The sequence below is a fragment of the Meleagris gallopavo genome, chromosome 9 (assembly GCF_905368555.1).
Source record: "Meleagris gallopavo chromosome 9, MGAL_WU_HG_1.1, whole genome shotgun sequence".
Lineage (NCBI taxonomy): Eukaryota > Metazoa > Chordata > Aves > Galliformes > Phasianidae > Meleagris > Meleagris gallopavo.
Window position 1 is genome coordinate 7,009,451 of NC_139412.1, and position 19,017 is coordinate 7,028,467.

Here is a 19,017-nt window from a genome sequence, read left to right on the forward strand (position 1 = left end):
TGATCTACAGTAGATATGAGAGCGCGTATGTGTTGAATTGTGGCAATGTTTAAGTGCAAACAAAATCTGTGATAAAAAAGAATGGTATACTTCCAAGTGTTCATGCTTTGCAGATGGGCTAAAACAATAAACAGAATGCTAAAGTAAGAATAATAACCCCTGAAAGCATACTGAGTTTATAACTACCAACTGAACTGTGCTGACTGTATCTACCAGCCCAATTTTGTTCTTAATGTATTCCCTGTTGCTTTACTTGTTTTGTTCCATTGAAACATCTATGTCATGGAGAAAAGTTGAAAAATGCAATGTGAACTGTATGGTTCCAGCTGCTTGCTTATTTTCTAAAATGATTTTTTTTTTTTAACTTGAAGTTGAATGCTTTTGTCTCTGCCTATCACTGGTTGATATTTTTATTCTAACTGCAAAATAAACTCCTGTTTGTTTATTGTCATTCCAGAACCAAGTGCTCTTAATCAGATTCAGAGCTCTCTGTATGATGCAACTTTGATCTCTTCAAAGAAGTGTATTATTTGATGTGAATACGAATAGTAGAATTTCATATTTTGTCAAGTTGAACTGTTGCTGGGCTCAGGGTTATGAATCTCCTATTGATACGTGGAAGATGAAAGAAAGCCCATTTAGGGAACACGTGGCTTTGCAAGCACGTTAGGCAGTTAACAGTTATGAGAGGTAAATGAAGATTTGCCATCCTTATATTTTTTTTAATCTCCTTTTTATGCAGTATTCTCCTTTCTCAACTAACTAAACTTGGTGAGCCCTGTTTAGGAATGATGGTACCAGCTGCTGAAGTCCTTGTGCCATGGAAATGTTTAATCCTTGTATTTGTACTTTCAGCAATCTTTCTTGAATATCAGTTACTTCTGTCAAGGCCTACAGCCCATATCGTTAACAGTTTCAGAGCATAAAGTCAAAAAATTCTGCAGAAGGACTAATAGTGATCCGTCTGTTATTCACTTAATGATAGTCACTCATGATTTGAATCCATGGAAGCTCTGAGAATCTGCTGACTTTAGAACTCCTTGCTGTAGGATGTTGTAGATGCTGCAGGATGTGCGGATTCAATGAGAGACTGGGCAGGTTAATGAAATGAGGGCAGTTAAGTAGACCATTTCTGGCTTGGAATCTATGAGTACAGAGGCTGAGAAGGATAAGTTCTGTATTCCTTGCTTTATTCTAAGACTCTTCTGTAGGCATCAACTTTTTCTTACTGTGGAAGAAAAAAGTAACTACAGCACTGCAGACTACAGTGCTCAAATGAACTTGGATTTGGTGAAACAACAGCAAGCTCTGTTATTATTTTCATAGTGCTAGGCAGAAAGATGTTTCTTTTACATATCGTAAGGGTCAGCTGCTAACTTATTTATATATTTATTTTTAAAACAGAAATCTTGGAATAAGCAAAACTTACTTTTTGTCTCCACCAGCTATCTGAGCAATTGCAGGAAAACATATTTTGTAGTAATACATAAACATTACTTTAAAAACTACATTAGCTTTACAAGAGAAAATAACATTTGTAATTGTTATCTCTTACAAAGCACATGGGGAAACAGAAAATGCATCTTGTGGGATTATTTTCTTACATAATGTATAAATGTGAATTTCTTTATGATCTTTTAAACAGGGAATGTTTCTGAAGTGTCAGAGGTGTTGCTTAGTGGTAGCTTCTGTTGGCAAACAAATGCATTGTGATTATATTCAAGCCCAAGCAGTAACTAATAGCTTACAACATCTATGTGTGTACAAATAAGCCTTACCATTACTTTTAGCTAATGATAGAATGTCCAGATAAAGTGACTTCAAGAAAACTTTTTAATGTGAACATCTGCTTTTCTAAATATTCTGTGTTTACTGACAGTAGCTCTGTTACTGGGTTTGCCAACAAGAAGTGCAGGGCCCATAAATAGACTTGGCTGTATGTGGAAGAGTGGAATTTACTGGAATTCTTCCTTTTTAATTGTGAGTTCTTAAAATGCTTTTAGGGTGTTTTAGTTAACAATAACAGTATTACTTCTACTAATTTCTCCTGAAACTTTCTACATTTCAACCCTAAAGAAAATCCTGCTCTGTGCACAGTTTTATATACCATGGTTTTTACATCTGGAACTTGAGACAGAGCTCTGAAAGTCTTCTGAGACTTAAAAGCAGCAACAACAAAACAAAGAAAGAAGCAAAATGAACCATTTTATGTAAGTTAAGTCTTGTAATTGCTTCCCTCTCATTCTTCCCATTAAATTACTTGCCTTGTATAAAAGTATTGGTGTTGCAACTTATTAATAAGTACTTTAAGAATGTAAGTGTATGTTAAGCAAAGAATATAAAAAAGCTTTTTTTCACATTTTTGTTGTTTAACAGTATTTTTCTTTGACATAAATATTTTTTTTCCATAGAAATTTATAAAAGATGAGAAGTGAAAAATGAGCAGTTTAACATAGCATGCAGGGTTTGTTACTCCATGAATTTATGGGAGGCCTTGGTGTTTCCTGGGTATTTTATGTGTACTTTCCCAAATTAGCTGAATCTTAAAACTTGTAATGCATCCCATTTCCCAGTTTGGTGATGATTTCAATTAGTATTTCAAAATTTCTCTTCTACTTGTTTGCTTAAAAGCACTGTATCTGTGTGCTCAAAGTGCAATGTGTTTCCATGTAGGATATTTTAGCCTGAAATTTCATTTAGCAATTAGCATTTTCTAATGTTATTTTCTAACTGCAGGAGCCAGGCAGTCAGCCTGTCTGACTTGCAGCGACAATTTTCAAGACTAATGAAGCCAATTATAATGTCAGTGTAAAACAAATTTAAAGTAAAAGTCTCTGGATCCTATATGAAAGCTAGTAAGCATTGATTACATTTTACCCTTTCTATTTTAGTTATCCATATGCATTTCTGTCTCTAAACTCCAATTTCTTTTCTGTTTTTTTGCTACTATCCTACTGTGGAAACGGAACAAAGTTTGTTTAGGCCTTTCGTTAATGAGGAGAGTCACCCCAAATGTATCTTCTGTCTAGATGAACAGAATGTGTTGGGTGCAGAGATGTGTTAAGCAAAGAAATATTACAATTTAAAAAGAAAAAAAAATAGTATGATCCAGCAATAGTTGCTGGAACAGGCTTGCTGATCAAAATTAATCATGAGATGGAGTAAGTAGGCAGATTTTGGAATATGAAATGTTGCTATGCAGTATGAAACACTGACATGTATTAAAACAGAGTGTTCAGAATGAACAAATAACTCTGATTTATACCAGCTCAGTGAAAAAAGAGAACAAATCCATGGAGTACTCAAGGTGAGAGTTTTCAAGCAGGAACAGACATTGATGTTACAAATCAGAGTGCAAATGCGTATGTGTTACCATGGATGCTCCGTTAGTTCTATTCATTCATCAGGAACCCTTTGCTTCCTTCTGCTCTGGAATATTGAAGTGGAAGATGCGGTGGAAAATTAATGGATAGAAAAGTCAGTACATATGCTCATAATAGTTCTGCTTTTCTGTTAGGTCAGTATGGGATTTTAAGACAAAATCAATAGATTGAAGAAGCAGCTGTGAAGCAAATATTTTTCAGAATCTTGTACTTTTCATTTTTTCAAAATGTTTTTTGTCATCAATTTTCATGTGCATTATCTAATACAGGTTCATTTAGTCAAAATAAATGTTTCAAAAAAGCCTGTAAGGTTTTGTTGTGAGTTATCTGCAACAGGCATTACAGCCCCATATGGAATGAAAGGAGCAGAAGTAAGAAAACACCAGAAAAGCACGGCTTCACTATATGAAAGTGTAACTGGGGAAGACAAATGGGTTAAGTCCTACGGGTAAGCTACTTTGGTCACAAATCCAAAACATGCACCATACTGATTTCTCTGAAGAAGATTAACTCTGTTCCATCTAAATCCAGTACAGGCTCATACTTGCTATGCAGTGCAAGTGATTGTGCTGTGATAGCTCTCAGATTTCTACAATTTGTTTCAACAGAGTTTTAGAGTTTTAAAATAATAAAGCAATGGGAGTGGGAACTGGCTTGCTTAAGAAAGTGAATTGTAAGGCAGAATAATTAGTTAGATCATAGAAAATAAATTTTGCTATGCAGTATGAAATTCTAAGAGGCATTGCAACAGCAAGCATTGTAGAACTAACAAATAGCTCTGATTCAACCAGTTTTGTTTTAACAACTGTGGAAAGGTTGACAGTTATCGTGATGGAATCACCTGCCATGGTGTATATTTGACACACTGTAATGTTCTCTGTGTATGGAAAAGATGAAGTGCAATAATTTTTCCCTTATAGTAACTGCATAAAATTATGACTTGTGGTTACTGACAATATTATATGCACAGAAGTTAAATGCTCCAGATCTTCAACTTCATTGGATTTCTGTGTTGAATATTAATACTTTTTTGTCATAATATTCCTGCCTTCTAGAATTTCTCAAATTTTCTAAAGCTTGCTAGAAATTAATATTGATGAATTTTGACATACTTATCTGAAGAAAATCTGGGAGTAGAATTTACTGAAAAATCAGTGCTATTGTGCAAAAGGCACGTGGGCTTTCAATGACAGTCTTCAATTAAGCTTTATTTTTCCATTGTTAGTAACAAAAGCAGATAAGACTGTTTAAGAATTATCTCAATTTTGTTATGATTCTTAAAACTGAATGTCAACCTAATGGTTGGGGGGAAAATTCTGACTCTAAATAAATATTTAGTATTGACTGAAATGTTATTATAGCAAACTGTTCAAATCTTTCCTCAGGTCTCTGTGTGCTGCTGCTTTGTAGGAAAGAATGGCCAGGAGCAGTTTTAGTGGAAACTCATCTTTCCTTCTTAACCACTTGACGTTTTTTGTTGTTGTTGTTGTTGTTGTTGTTGTTTTTATCTTCTAATGTCCTGTTGTGCTGTTGCTGTATTACGTCCACATCCACACCTATAAAAAAAATGGACAGGATTTAGCCTTAGGGAGAGGGAGGCTTTCAATAATGCAAATTATATCTGCATGTACTTTCTCTACTTTGGAGTAGTACTTTTGAGATACATAGTTCTAGGATGGAGGATTTCAGTGGCTCTAACCTGGAGAGAAGTACTTTCAAATACTAGTTACTGATTCTTTAGTTAAAGTTGCTATCCCTTTGGATAGTTCCAGTCCGTTTGTTCACAAGCAGTTTCTTGTGTAAATAAAACCAATCTTTAGAGTTCGTACGATAAAAGAGAACTTGGTGTTAAAAGAGAGAGCACTTTTTAATGCTGAAGTGCAAATACTGCGTAAAAGGCAGCAAGAAGGGAGCTGACAGGACTGTGCTGGGGATGCTTTAAAAAGGCAAATACTTATTTCTCGAATAACATTGAAATAACAGAAATAAGAATGGGGCCACCTAGCAGGGCAACGCCTTTCCACCTGTGTTGAAAATGTAGAAGTAAAATAATCTAATTTCCAGTACTTGATTTTGAGCTTTTTTTTTTTTTGTCTTTGCAGCCTCAATGTATTATTAGGCTGTCATGTTTTTCACCTCGAGTGAATTTCTCTGTAGAGGAAGTACTTTGTCACCATGAAATTCCTGATGCCGCTTCGTAAAAGTATATTTCTTACAAAGGAAAAATTTTAGATAATTCACCTGGTCTGACTGGAGAGAAAAAAAGACATTTCTGAGACTGCTGGTAAGTATCTGTTGTGCTGCTGAATTGACTGCTGAAAGGCTGAAAGTGATGCATTTTAAAAACCAAAAATTCTTAACACAAAACCAATGTTTATTTGCGTATTTATTTATTAAAATGCAACACAATCTGTGTTACTGTCTTTTTAAGATTTAGAGTCAGATTTTATAAAGCAATAAAGTGAGAAAATTCATAACAATGGGAAATGTCCATTTGTTATATCTGATTTTGGGGAAGTTATTTTTAAAAGGTAGCTAATTGGAGGATATACACTGTTAGAATTAGTTCTCTTCCTGTGACTGCTAGTCTTTATACTGGAATTCTGTGTTATTTCTAAACATGGTATTTCCAGCATTCTGTTTCCAAATTAGTTCTCTAAGATGAGAATGCTTGTTTAACTTGTGCGTGGGAGTGAAAGAAGAACTTCTAGTAACTTGAAACTGTGAACTGATTTCTAGGAAGAGGAATAGAGATCTCTGGAGTTTGAGATTCCCTCAGATCTCATTAATTAATTAATTAATTAATTTTTTTTGGTAGAAGAAAGTCAGAAAAATGAGGGTGAAGCCTAAGCTGGAACTTAAACTTGGTTGGCTAGCTGAAAGTCCACATGAGAAGGAATTTATGACTAGGAAAACATTGGAGGAGCTTAAAATGAAGCTTGTGATCAGCCATAATCAAATCTAGAGAATAAGTGGCTTTACTGTGGGCGTTATGGTCAGTACCATTGGTTGGACAGTCTGTGTTCTTTGGGTATGTATTTACAGTAAAACATACTTTTGAAAAGGTTTAGTTTTATATCTGTTCTAATAAAAAAAGTATAAGCAAGCAATTTCAAATTAATGTCACTGTGAGTAGCATTAGTAAATATGTGATGAGAACAATGGGAACCCCAGTGACCCAGGTGCAAATCCAGAGTCTTGATGTGTTGTACAGGCTACACTGAAATCTTCACTGCTATTTCCTCTATGCATGCGTTGCTTGTACTTAAATTGTGGCTCTAGGCTAGGACTGAAATAAAAAACAAACTCTATCATGTGAGAAGATAATCTTAATTAAAGACAGTTCTGGAATAAGAGTTAACAGAAGTGTAAGAGGCAAAGATATCTAAAGAGTTCTAAAATGCAGCTTGATCAGCACTCTGCCTTGCATGGGCAGGCTTACAGAATACAAGTTGAAGCCCCCAGTTGTGCTTTGCATGCTGAGATCCAAAGCATGGAGGGCTCAGGTAGTGCAGCTGTACACCCTGAGAAATCAGCACCCACAGTCCTGTGGTGAGGGGGTGACTTACAAAGAGGTTAGACTAATATCTTTTGTGTTTATGGTTCGAGATGTTAACAGAGGGATTTCGTGAATGTTAGTGGGTCTTTTTATTGTTCTGTGTGAAATGAGATCGTTATAAAGGTATTAAGGGCATCCAAAAGCTCTCCCTAACAGAAATATGAGCTAATTAACAGTTTTTTTCATTAGTGGATAGACAGGCTATATGCAGCTCAGCACCAAAAGACTGCAGCCTGAGCTGTGGTGTTTTTGTTTCCCCTCTATAAATGCACTCTTGTCTGTTTCCTTACTCCATAACAACTGGTATGGAAATGCACATGCCTGAATGCTCCAGATTTTTTCCATGAGTTGTACCAATGAGCTTAAACAGATCCGATTGTTCTCTCTTACGTGGGAGGTCTAAAATAATTCTCCCTCTGGAGCTCATAATCAAATAATTTAGAAGAAATGAATAAAATGTTTTTCCTATTTCTGCTTTACAACAAATTCATTTAAAATATCCATTCTTGCTGTGCAGATGAAAACAATGCACTCATAATTTAGGTAAGAAAAATAAGTACATTGGATTTCACTACGAGTCTCCAGAGTAACTTAAACTTGCCATTTGCAGTAAAGCTGCATTTTTTAATAGGTTTTGTTTTGGTTGGAAACCTGCAATGCTCTCCAGTGCATGTGAGGCTGCATTCTAGAACAAGGCAAAATACGGTTATAATGATAATTAATTTAAAGTGGTTTTTACATCCTTTGTATTTGAAATGTTGAAGTGCCATTAGAATCTGTACAAATATTCTTTGTGATATTGACAGTATCTCACTTGACAGAACAATCTGATCAAAATTGTCATCGTAACTGCCAAGCTCTTGTACCTTGCTAATTTATAATATGTTTTGGGGAGCAGGGATGTCAATTACTTTTGAGAATGGCACCAAATATACACTGGAATTCACAACCATACTAATGGTTTATAAGCAGTGTTCTGAACATAAATATAGGCACCAAAATTAAAGGGAGAGAAGAGAAAGATCATTAAGGTTATTCATTAAGTCCTCTAGACCTTCTTTAAATTCTTCAATATTATATCCATTACAATTAAGTTGAACTTCAAAGAAGTTTTAAATAATTTGACTGTGGGTCATTAAGCTAACAATGTCACTGTGTTCTTGCTGTCTCGTTTACCTTAATTAAAGTGCACTTCTTCAAATGATGGTAACACTGTGTAACAAGCTGGATTTGATAGCCACTTCCAAATGCTGACTTTAAGCTGTTTTTATTTTGTTGGTTGTATTACCTTACTGAATAATAGTATGTATCAGGTTATTCTTAGAACTAAGTCATAATTGGTTAGAGATTTCATTAATGAGAGATATATACTACAGAAGTGCTTATATATGAAAGAAATGCATGTGTTGGGTTACCTGAGTGTGTAGATGAAGAGTATGTAGATGAACCTGGCATTGTAGTGAATGTCTGATCTTTTTCCCTCTAGAGAAATTCTACATTCTTATACATGGAAAAGTTTGTCAGAAAAAATCTATCATGAGTAGCAACTATTCGAAAAATGAAATTACTTTGCTCTCACCCTTGTGATTAGGGTGGATGTAAGAATGACATTACTTATGTTCAGGCACAGTGCAGATTTTTTTTCTTCAGTCTCTTGCAGAAGGCTGGGATGATGCAAACTGTACTCTGAAGTTTCACCGTTCTTGTGGGTTCCTGTATTTATTAAATATAGAGCTGTGGCTGGTACAACTTGCAGAGAAATATTACATCTTTTCCTAAAAGCATCCTTTTGTTTCTCTGGGGGCTCTTAGCAGACAGATGTTATTCTGATCGGAGATAGTTCTTCCTGAAAGCTTATCTAAATGAAATAATTCAATGCACTGATGCTAGTTATGTATGAAAGAAACAAGAATTACCGGTTCTTTGATTTCTTATGTTTTGAATGCGTAGGCTGGTGCCCAGTGATGCAGTTACTTTGATCTGTCTACAAACATATGGTTTACATCAGTCATCTCCACTGTTACAGTTCCTGTTGGGAAGGCATATTCAAAGATCTCGAGTTTTAACTTTCCCTAATGGTGGGAAGTCTGGAGGTTGGAAGGAAGACTTGGGTTCACTGCATTTTAGTTTAGTTTTAGGACTGTGACATACATACATTTGCAGTTCCTGAAATAAAAATGTTAAGGAGAGAAATCCATATAATTAAAATACCATCTTGAACAGACTATGCTGATACAGAACACGTTGTTCCAAATGTTGCTCATAGAGCATAGAGGGGGATAAACATCCATTGACTGAAAAAATAGTGCAGGACTGAGGCTAGTGATGATTGCAAAGAATTTAACAATGCTTGAAATAAAAGCCTGAAGAAAAGTAACATTCCTGAAACACCAGGAAGTGCAGTTTCTCTATGTTAATGCGTGTGTGTTGTCTAGAAACATCTAATAGCAGCTAAAGGTGGGATGCTGCCTCACATCCCCCTGCAGCATCTCAGAAGAACACTGCTTCAGAGGGAAGGGAGGAAGGAATGAACAAAGTGGACAAAACCTTTACAATACTTGCAGAATTGTCATGCTGCAAGGGAAGTATAAAATATATAGGATGAGACTACATTGATATGAAGTATTAAAAACATGCTGCAAGCATGCTTTAAGTTGTGACAACTGGTGATGCGTCCTGGCTGAACGGAAATGACAGTGCATTTTTCAACTCTTCTGATTAGCTCTGTGGGCTTTGGAGCATAAATGCTAGTATCAAACAACCTTTACAACTGTTGCTCAGTGTTACTTACAAAACCTCTCAGTATTAGTTCAGTATAGATTGTAGTGTAAGTCTTGGTTATGTTAAAACCGTTGAAAAAGGTTGCAAACCTGAAGAAAGTGGAAAAAAAAACTAAAAGCTGTTTCTCTCCCTTGATGAAGTGGCAGATGGCAATTATGTTGCAACACTGCTTTGTACATTCAAAGCAAACAAACACATCTCCACGTAGGGGATATAATTTATGCTCTTACCTGTGACAAAGCCAGACAAATAGTATCTCTGTTTTGGACATCTATTCTCTCACATTCTCTGGTACTATCCATCAGCTGGGTGTACTGCGAGAGGTCATCAGTTCTGGTGGGATGAGATGGGAAATGAGGTGTGAATGCTGATCCATTGCTCCCTCCCATTTCTGCTGAAATAATCACACATACCATCAATAAATCTGTTTAATAGCCATACTGCTGTGCTGAAGAGGGAAAAAACAGAGGCAGAATGTGTCTTCCTTATTCTATTGGTACTGCTCTCATGAATGTCAAAGCTCCCTTGTATTCTGCACTGTAGCTCACCTGGTCTTCTAAGTATCTGGAGAAAAACATGTTTGCTAGAAACAAGTAATGAAACTAAAGTCAAACCAATCTTTTGAAATTTTATGTTGGAAGCCATCTAGATATGTGCTTACAGGTATAAAAAATGAGTTGGATTTAGATCTAATGATTTGAGTTTAATGTTCGTGGTTCTCTAATGGTCAAATTATGAGAAGATAGTCCTTAAAACTAAGGTCATTTGAACTCTAATGAACAAGTATTTATTTGTGCATGTAATATATTAACAAATTTCAGATCTTACAGGTTATGGAATATCATGTCAGTTGTACGTTCACTGGCATACAATATAGAAGATAAAATGACAAACTCTGCAATTTTTAGATGAAGAAATAAAATTAGCTGTTGACAAACTGCCTTCTGGAGTGAATCAGATTACAAGCTCTGTCTGGCTGGAAACCCAAGAGAGAGTAAGACTGAAATCAGACATGTTAGTGGTAAATAGCAATTCAGAACCAGAGGAAATCTTAAATTCTATACTTTGCCTGTAGTGTAGAAAGAATACTTACTCAAAATGACCTATATATAGACAGGTCAGATGAATATATCAGATGAATAATTACAGAATCAAAATATGGCTACCTCTCTTATTATACAAGAGCTGCTCTGCCTCCTTTTTTATCATGCTGGTCCATGGCATCATAGGTGGATGTTGGTAGTATGGCAACAAAGGTTGAATCTTCCACCAGTATTCTGTAACATGTTGTTGCTGTGACAGATGGCAGCAAAGGGGCAGTCTGACAGAATGGTGTCTAACATCGAAATATGAAGCAAAGGAAGTATGCAGAAAAAATGGCATCCGGTGACATTCATTGATGCTTGCAGAACATTCATGGAGACCGAACAGTGGATGTGAGCACAGTGAGGTAATGAGTGGTGCGTTTCAGCAGTGACAATGGCAATGTTGGTTCTCCTCCACTGGTGCAGGCTTTTACAAGCGCAGCACACAGGGTCTTGTTTATTGCTGGTGAAAATGCATAGCTCGTAGTGGTGACTATGATAAAAAACATAGTGTTTTGTAGCTGGGAATTTTCTTTGTCAAATAGTCTTATTGAGCTTTTTGTATCTGCTATAGTTTCCATTGAAATAAATAGGAGGCATTACTTTTGGAACAACCTTCCAGTGTTTCCAACTTCTTTTTCTTCTCACTACCCCAGATTGAATGTGGCTTCATCTGGACAAAATTCAGCGCCATGAAGTTTGCTTTCAGTAAAGTGGGAAAAGGGAAGCCACATGCAGTATTTTTAGGAAAGGTGCAGATTTACATGAAATATTCTGATTATATGTTTACACTTTATTGAGGGAGAGGACAGCTCATGCATACTGTGTACTTGTTGAGCTAATTGAGAGCAGCTGTTCGCCAGTGAATAAAGATGCTTATTCTTTTCATATTAGATTATGATTTTTAAAATTGAAGTCATGCTGTTTATGGAATAAGTGTTTTCCTATTTGCTATCTATCACATCCACTTTGCTAGTGTTCAGACTGTTGCTGAACTGCTTAGCAGATCTCTCAATAGCATTCTTTGGTTTGGCTATCCTCTGGTGTATGCTTTAAGCAAATCAGCTGTAAGCGGGAACTGTAATATGCAGTCCTAATGAAACCAAAATCCAAATTAACTCCTTAGAAAAATCTCTATTGTTAGGAAGTCAGATATTGCTGCTATTTCTGTACCATAGACGTATTCTTTCCTGCAGCGTTATTCTGGAGCATTTCTTATCGATGGAAATGAACATTTGGTATTGCCCTACTCTAATTGTACTTAATTTATTATATTTAACAGTGTATTTCTGTAGACATACTCTTATCTAGGGATTAACTGAAAGTACATAAAATGAAAGAAATAGAGTTGGTTTTGGTCTGTAGTTTGAAGGATGTCTTACAAAAACAGGAAGGTGTCCTGGTTATGTGTGCGTTATATGTTATAATGTGTAAATTAAAACAAATGCAGACAGAGATGGAATTCAGAACTAGAATTCCAGTTCAAGAAATACTGGTTCATGTTTTTAAATTGCCTTGGTGTGGCAGATGGCCCAAACATAGCCTGCTGAAGAATGGAAGTTTCTCTGATTATTATTATTATTATTATTTGCCAAGTCAGTGTTTTTCATATATCTCTCTATATCACGTATCTGTTCATATCTCAGTTTGCATAGTTTGTAACAGTTTGCCCCCCCCCCCCCCCCCCCCCCCCTGCTTATCATGGTAAATTATACGTCAAAGGGATATAAACTCAGGATGCTGGAGACAGCTTTTGGAGCCCCCCTCAGCTAGCCTATCCCCCCTTCCCTTTCAGACCCCAGTACGTGATGGATGCATTGACAAGACAGGTTGTATCACCTTTCCTACCCTAATTTACCTTTCCTGGAATTTGTATAACCTTACCCAACCTAACTTACCCTTACTTATCCTAACTTCCCCCTCTCCTGGAATTCTGACTAGTCATAGGCTAATCCATTGTTTGCTTAGAATACATGTGATTATAGATCACATGTGCAACACCTTGTTCAGAATCAGTTAATATATTGCTTTGGTACAACTGATCTATGTCAGTGAGGTACATCATAGTTACTGTCGTCTTGCTCAGTGAAATAAACCAGGAAATGAGGTAGGACACTTGGATATTGTGATCGTAACAACAACAAAGTAGAGTGGTGAGTTTCATATCTGGTGTTTGTTGCCTTTTTTTCTCTAGTATTGTTACATCTGTTACATTATCAATTTTACATTAAAGAAACAGGCAGCTTGGCTGAGATCACTTTTACTGCTCTGGAGTTCAGCGTGTTGAAATACCCAGGCTGAGACATGTAATGCATAGTTTGTATAAATCACTTTATAATTTAACAGTACAGCATAACTAAAAATAATAAAATACGCAGACATCCAACTTATGCTAGATTGAACTCACTGTTAGGGTGGAAGGGAGTATATTTTTATTGATCAATTTGAGGAAGCTTCAAGATGTTGCTGTGCTTGAAGATGTAGTTGAATGTATGTGGACTGGATTGGGAAAATTTGCAATTATCAATGAGATATATTAATTGCAGCACTGAGGTTTTTTTTTTTTTTCTCTATAACAAGTCTAACCCAGTCCTGCTGCCTTCTCCTCTGCCATTCGGCTTTGAAATCTAACCTACAAGGAAAATATTGATATACTGTTAAAGAGATGTAAATTGTATTCCCTGGCTGTAAAAGATACTGAGGAATTTTTATTTTTTTATTTTTATTTTTTTTTTATCTTTTTTTCTTAAGAGTGGGAAACATCAGTGACACAAGAATTAAACTTCCAAATGCAAGTGGTTTTCGTTGCAGGTGAGGTATATAGGAAATGTTTAGCATGCTGAGCATGATAGTGTAGTGCTTTATTTAAAAAACAAACAAAACCTGACAAACCAAAAAACTACTGCAAACTTGGGAATTTATTCTTCCTTCTGATAAGTGTGAAAAGTCAGCTGGGAGGTTCTAGAAGCATATGTTAAAATACAGGGAAATTGAGGATGTCATTTGTGCTGATGTGGATCTTCAACATTAAACACTATGCAGTGACCTTAAACTTGAAAACTCCTTTAATTTCTCCATAGGGTACATTTTACTGATTCCTATATGCTTATAATTGCACTCTAATTCATTCTTTGTTACAGGCCTTGCAAACTTTTCATCACACTCTGGAAATGAATGGTACCTGCTTTAAATGAGACTTGTGGTCAGCTGGACTGCTGACTTAACAGTTGATGCCAGGGAATTTGAGGAGTTTGAAGGCAGTGCCTACAGTTGCTCTTGTGTATTGAACATATTACTGCTTCATCATTGAATGTCCTCAGAGAGTTAGTTTCTTTTGCTGGAAGACAGTGAGAACTATTGCTCCTTCATTAAGGTAAGTCCTGCCTTCAAAATCACTCCTGTGTAAGATGGGAAGAAGCATTCCCATAGCACTTTTTGTTGACAAAATGCTACTTCTTGTGACTGAGAGGTGATGCCGGTATCCATATTCAACTAGGTTTCAATTTCCTTAATATAGGCAGTTTAACAACTGTAATGTGAGCGATGAGAATCCTTGAACTCCAGGGAATGCTAGCTGTTTAAGCAGAGGCAACCTGCAGAATGATTGTGCAGTTAGTAAGGGCATCTAAATAAACAAAAATAAAATAAATTCCATCAACTTGTACTACAAAGACTGTTTCTCCTGATAATTTTGTTATTGTATAGTCATTTAGAGAAGATGTTTGTTCTCTAATCCAGTGTTAAGATGCTTTTTCATTGCTTTGCACAAACAGTACGAAGCTTTGCCTGAGAGAGTGATGTTAATGATTTATTCCGGGAATAAAGGGTTGAAGTAAAAACATTTTTTGACTTTGATTAAGTGGCTTCCAAATTAAGGGACACTGCTCAATCAATAAACTGGTTCTGGGTGCAAAGAATAAAATTCTAGCTAGCGTGTCTGCTTCTATACATGAAAAAGACTGAGGGAAGGTTACCTGATTAAAGTGCTTCCTCTTGCAGAGGTCTGAGTTAGTCGTGCAAATTTACTTTCATCAAGTCCAGTGACAAACCAATAATTTATAATAAACATATTTGGAAATGGAATATGTTTCATTGAAAGGGCTGTAGGAACACAGGTCATCAATCACTTCTCCCACAGTTCTAATTTTAAGCTGTCTGCCTAACAAGAAACACTATAGTCCAGTTGCATATTAAACAGGGCTCAGAGAGGGGAAGAGGAGTGTGCGTTCATAAAACCCACTGAGGCTGTTTAGCTTTATTTTCATTGTTTGGTCATTATGAGTGACTTATGGGAGTCAGTACAAACCTGTACTATTCCATACCTCACAAATTAGAAAATAATATTTCCCAGACCACAATTCAATGTTTGTTTATCCTTCACTTCTAATTTTAGAATGATTTTGGTGGAGGTCTGGTTCTTGCATTACATCACAGCAGAGCCACTTTGACTTTCAAATAATCACTGTGCAGGAGATGGATCACAGTTGGACTGTCTGCCTTACGAATTGCATTGTTGTGAAACTAATTCTGTATAGCATTTGGTCCCAGCATGGGAAGCAAGAGTGACACAAATGATCTATGCAGGGCCTTTTTTTTTTTTTTTTTTAAACATTTTAAGAAGAACTTCAGCATTATGCTACTATTAACATTCAAGTCAAGGTTACAAGAGTCTTTGTTTAGTCTCTGCTTTGCAACACATTGTGTTACTCTTTGTGATGCTTTTTACAAGTGTGTAGATTGGTTCATGATCTTTGTTAGTGGCTTAATTCTTAATTTCAGGTGAGATTGTGTTTTTTTGTCTTGAGGAAGGAGAATTTTCATCAAATGCCCCTCTATCTTCATAGTAGCTGCCTTCCTTTCTTCATGGTGAAGAGATTCTTCCACACTGATTCTGAGAGGATTAAATTAGTCTCTGAATAATATTATGAAGTCTTTTCCTTACCTTCCTCCTTGCTTATTTTTCTCCCAAGTACCATTACTATCTTCTGAAGCGAGCCTTTCACGTTTCTTTTTTTAATCTCCCATCCTGGGGAGTCTTGTGCTGTCACACTATAGCACCACAGAAGGGAAGACAGCTGGAGAGAAGAGTGCTTTATAAAGGCAGTGTGCTTTTTTTCTTCCTCTGATTGGGTTTTATGCAATAGTCCTTTTCATGTTTCTTGCCTGATTTTAATGATGAGGTTTAAAAGGATGCAAGATTTGCAGTACCAAAGATGGATGTTAATCTTGCTTATTCTGTCTTCAGGTAGGCTCTTTACAAGGTCTGGAGAGTTACCTAGACCTCGTTAATTATCTCATGGCTATCTAGTCTGTGCTGCTATTGGTACTCTTTGACTTCTACTCAATGACATGGTGGTTCTAAACCACCTTTGACTGTAGGATGTGGAATTTGCTTGTGGCATTTTTGATCCAAGGCCCATAAACCTCACTCTACCAACACTAACAGAACTGATAAAAACCTAAAAACAATGTTGCATACTCATACAGTACGTATAAACCTTCTGAAGATACATGAATTTGATAATTCATCATGTGTAAAGTATGACTTGAATTTTGGATTTTTCCAAAAATAATTTTTTGCATCTCCTTTTTAGCTTCTTGAAGCCTAAATCAGTCCACCTCTGCTACAGTACAGTACAGGGCAATTTGCTGCAGAATTCCAATAGCGGGGGTTAAATGCAAACATGGAGGCAAAGGAGAGAGAATCAATGACTGGATTGCCTTCACGTGGCCAAGTGCTAATTCTTCAGCTGCATTGCATGATGTTGGCTACCAAGCTGTTTCTCTTCCCAAGGATGAGTTTTCCTTGTCTATGCTACTAGCTGCTGTTCTTAGAATCATAGAATGGTTTTGAAAATATCGATTTTTATTGCACAGAGAATACTACTATTTTCTTTTGTTTTTATAGATCTCCAAATACAGAACTATTACCTTTTTGTAGATTATTTCCCTTGCACAGATTTCAGGGAAATTTTTTTATTTTTATTTTTTATGATGTCAGCCTATCACTGATGCTCAGTTACATTTCTTATGAAGCAGACAATAAAATCCTATCTATGAAACGATTAATGTTCAATACATTTAACACTTCCTAGAGATGAAAAATTGCCATCAGTAGTCTAGCTTATATGGACCCTTGTAGCTTTATAAATGATATTTTCTTGTCATGAATGTGAAGTAGTACACAAGGAAAAAAAAGTAAAAATGATTGTAAAGGTTCTTGTTTATTTTCTGGGGGGAGGGAGAAGCTGAAAGGGAAGGTGGAAAAGCAGTTGTCTGCAGTTTGAAGGCTTAGTACTGCAAGTTCTGTTTCTCTTATTACTTAAGGTTTGCCCAACAAAAAAATTCATTGCAATTCATCCAAAGTACAGCTTGACATTAAGCTCAAGTTTTTCGAAGCCTGAAGGGTCTTTTCTCTAAAGCTTTTCTTTTCTTTTTTTCCCCTGGTTCTGCACCAAAGTGCAAAGTTTCTGCCTGGAATTTCATCTTTGAAAATGAGATGAAAGTATGCATAGGGGTAATTTGAAATATATTGTCTTAGTCATTTCACATTGAAGTCTGTGGAAACCTGTTTAGGTTTGAACTGTAATTGGATTAAGTCTTAATGCTTTTGTGGTACGGGATGTGTAATCTAGAGAGACACTAGGAAATGGTACTGCCAGCTTTCAGTGGTGCCAAAAACAGTTCTGAAAGATACTTTTGTAATACAAACAGTTGATCAGAGTTAAATATTGTCTGATAGCTATTTGTCCCGTGTGCTCTGCTTTTTGCTTTTAAGTTGTGGCTGTGGCAGTGTGCAGGAGCAGAGGAGCTCTTGGGCCGTGTCCTTCGCAGCTTGCTCTCTTTTGGGTAAGGAAGGGCTTCACTGTGAAGCGGAACATACAAAAGAAAGCAGAAGTTAGAGCTGACTGCTTGCATAGCTTTAAGTGTTTCTTTCTAACACTGACATCTTTTTATGGTGTGTTAAGATGTTATGCCATGAGCAGTCCTTGAGGGATGTCCATAAATATAAGTCTGACTTGAGTTGCTGGCATTTATCTCAACTAACGTTCTTTACCATTTGTCTCAACTATAGTTAGAAATGTTCTGGTGAACATACGCTGAAGTCTTCCAACAGACCGTGTTTTTTCCCTTCAGTAGAGTGTCTCTGAGCTTTGTTTGAAGTTAAATGAGATTTACTTAATTTTTCCTCAGATTTCTAAAACTTCTGCTTATGTTTTTATATCGTCTTTAAAGAGGGGGGAAAAAAAAAAATCAAGACAGAATTAGTGTTGCAGTGTCCACCTACACTACAACTTAGCCCTGAGCCAAAATGCAATTCAGTGATTTAGTGCATTAGATTCTGGGGAAATTAATTTCCTCACAGCCTTCTCCGATGTATTTTTCATATAAGAATAATTATTCTTGCCCTGCTTATGTGGTTAATAGATTTTTTTTTTTTTGGGGGGGGGGGGGGGGGGGAGAGGAAGGAGGTAAATATTTATCTTGTTGATTTTATAAATTTAAATCTAATGTTAGACATTTTGCCAGAACGTGGTAGTTTGCTATGCCATCTTGAAAGCTAGTCCTGATTTTGAGGATTTAGGCATTTCAGTCCGGCACCTGGGCAGAAATGGCCCAATTACTTTGGTAAGACTTTATTGCTTGGTGCACCAATCTTTAGCGAGACTTGGAAAAGACCCACTCCTACTCTTCTGTCACTACTGAGTGAAAGGGATGGTTTGCTGAATGGCATCATCACATGAAACAGTATTTCTTGTCTAGAGAAGAAATGTAAAGTTGTACAAATCTGTGCAACTATGAAGAGATATGACTGATACATTTTTATTGTCTGCTAATTGCTCCTATAGGAAGTTGATAATCAGCAATGTTAAACAAAAATTTGCCAAAATACACATATGTATAACAGTACATTACATTGTTAAGAAATTGTTTTTATTTTAATGTATGCATACATATTTGTATTTATTTTGCTTCATCAGTAGCAACCCAGCTAAATTACTGAAATGAGGGATGATTACATTCTATTAGAAAAACAGAGTACTAACATAAAATGTAATCTCTTACAGAGGGAACTTGAGAGATGAGCATTTTCAAACAGCAGATAAGCCTCTTTCCCTGTAAAAAGAAATAAATAACAATAAGAACTCCTGTCTGCAGTAGTGATCACTAGTTGATTCTACAGTCACAGACAACAAAGCTGTACCAC

The 19,017-nt window shown here is 36.2% G+C and overlaps 1 long non-coding RNA gene across 2 annotated transcripts in view; it reads left to right on the forward strand.

Moving 5' to 3' along the window:
- Positions 1-1,920: 1,920 nt before the first annotated feature.
- Positions 1,921-19,017, forward strand: part of LOC116216941 (uncharacterized) — a 254,001-nt gene continuing 236,904 nt past the window's right edge. For both annotated transcript variants that reach the window (XR_014884983.1, XR_014884985.1), the window contains exons 1-3: positions 1,921-2,210; positions 5,486-5,667; positions 13,949-14,181. This is a non-coding gene — a long non-coding RNA (uncharacterized LOC116216941). The remainder of the gene's footprint in view (positions 2,211-5,485; positions 5,668-13,948; positions 14,182-19,017) is intronic.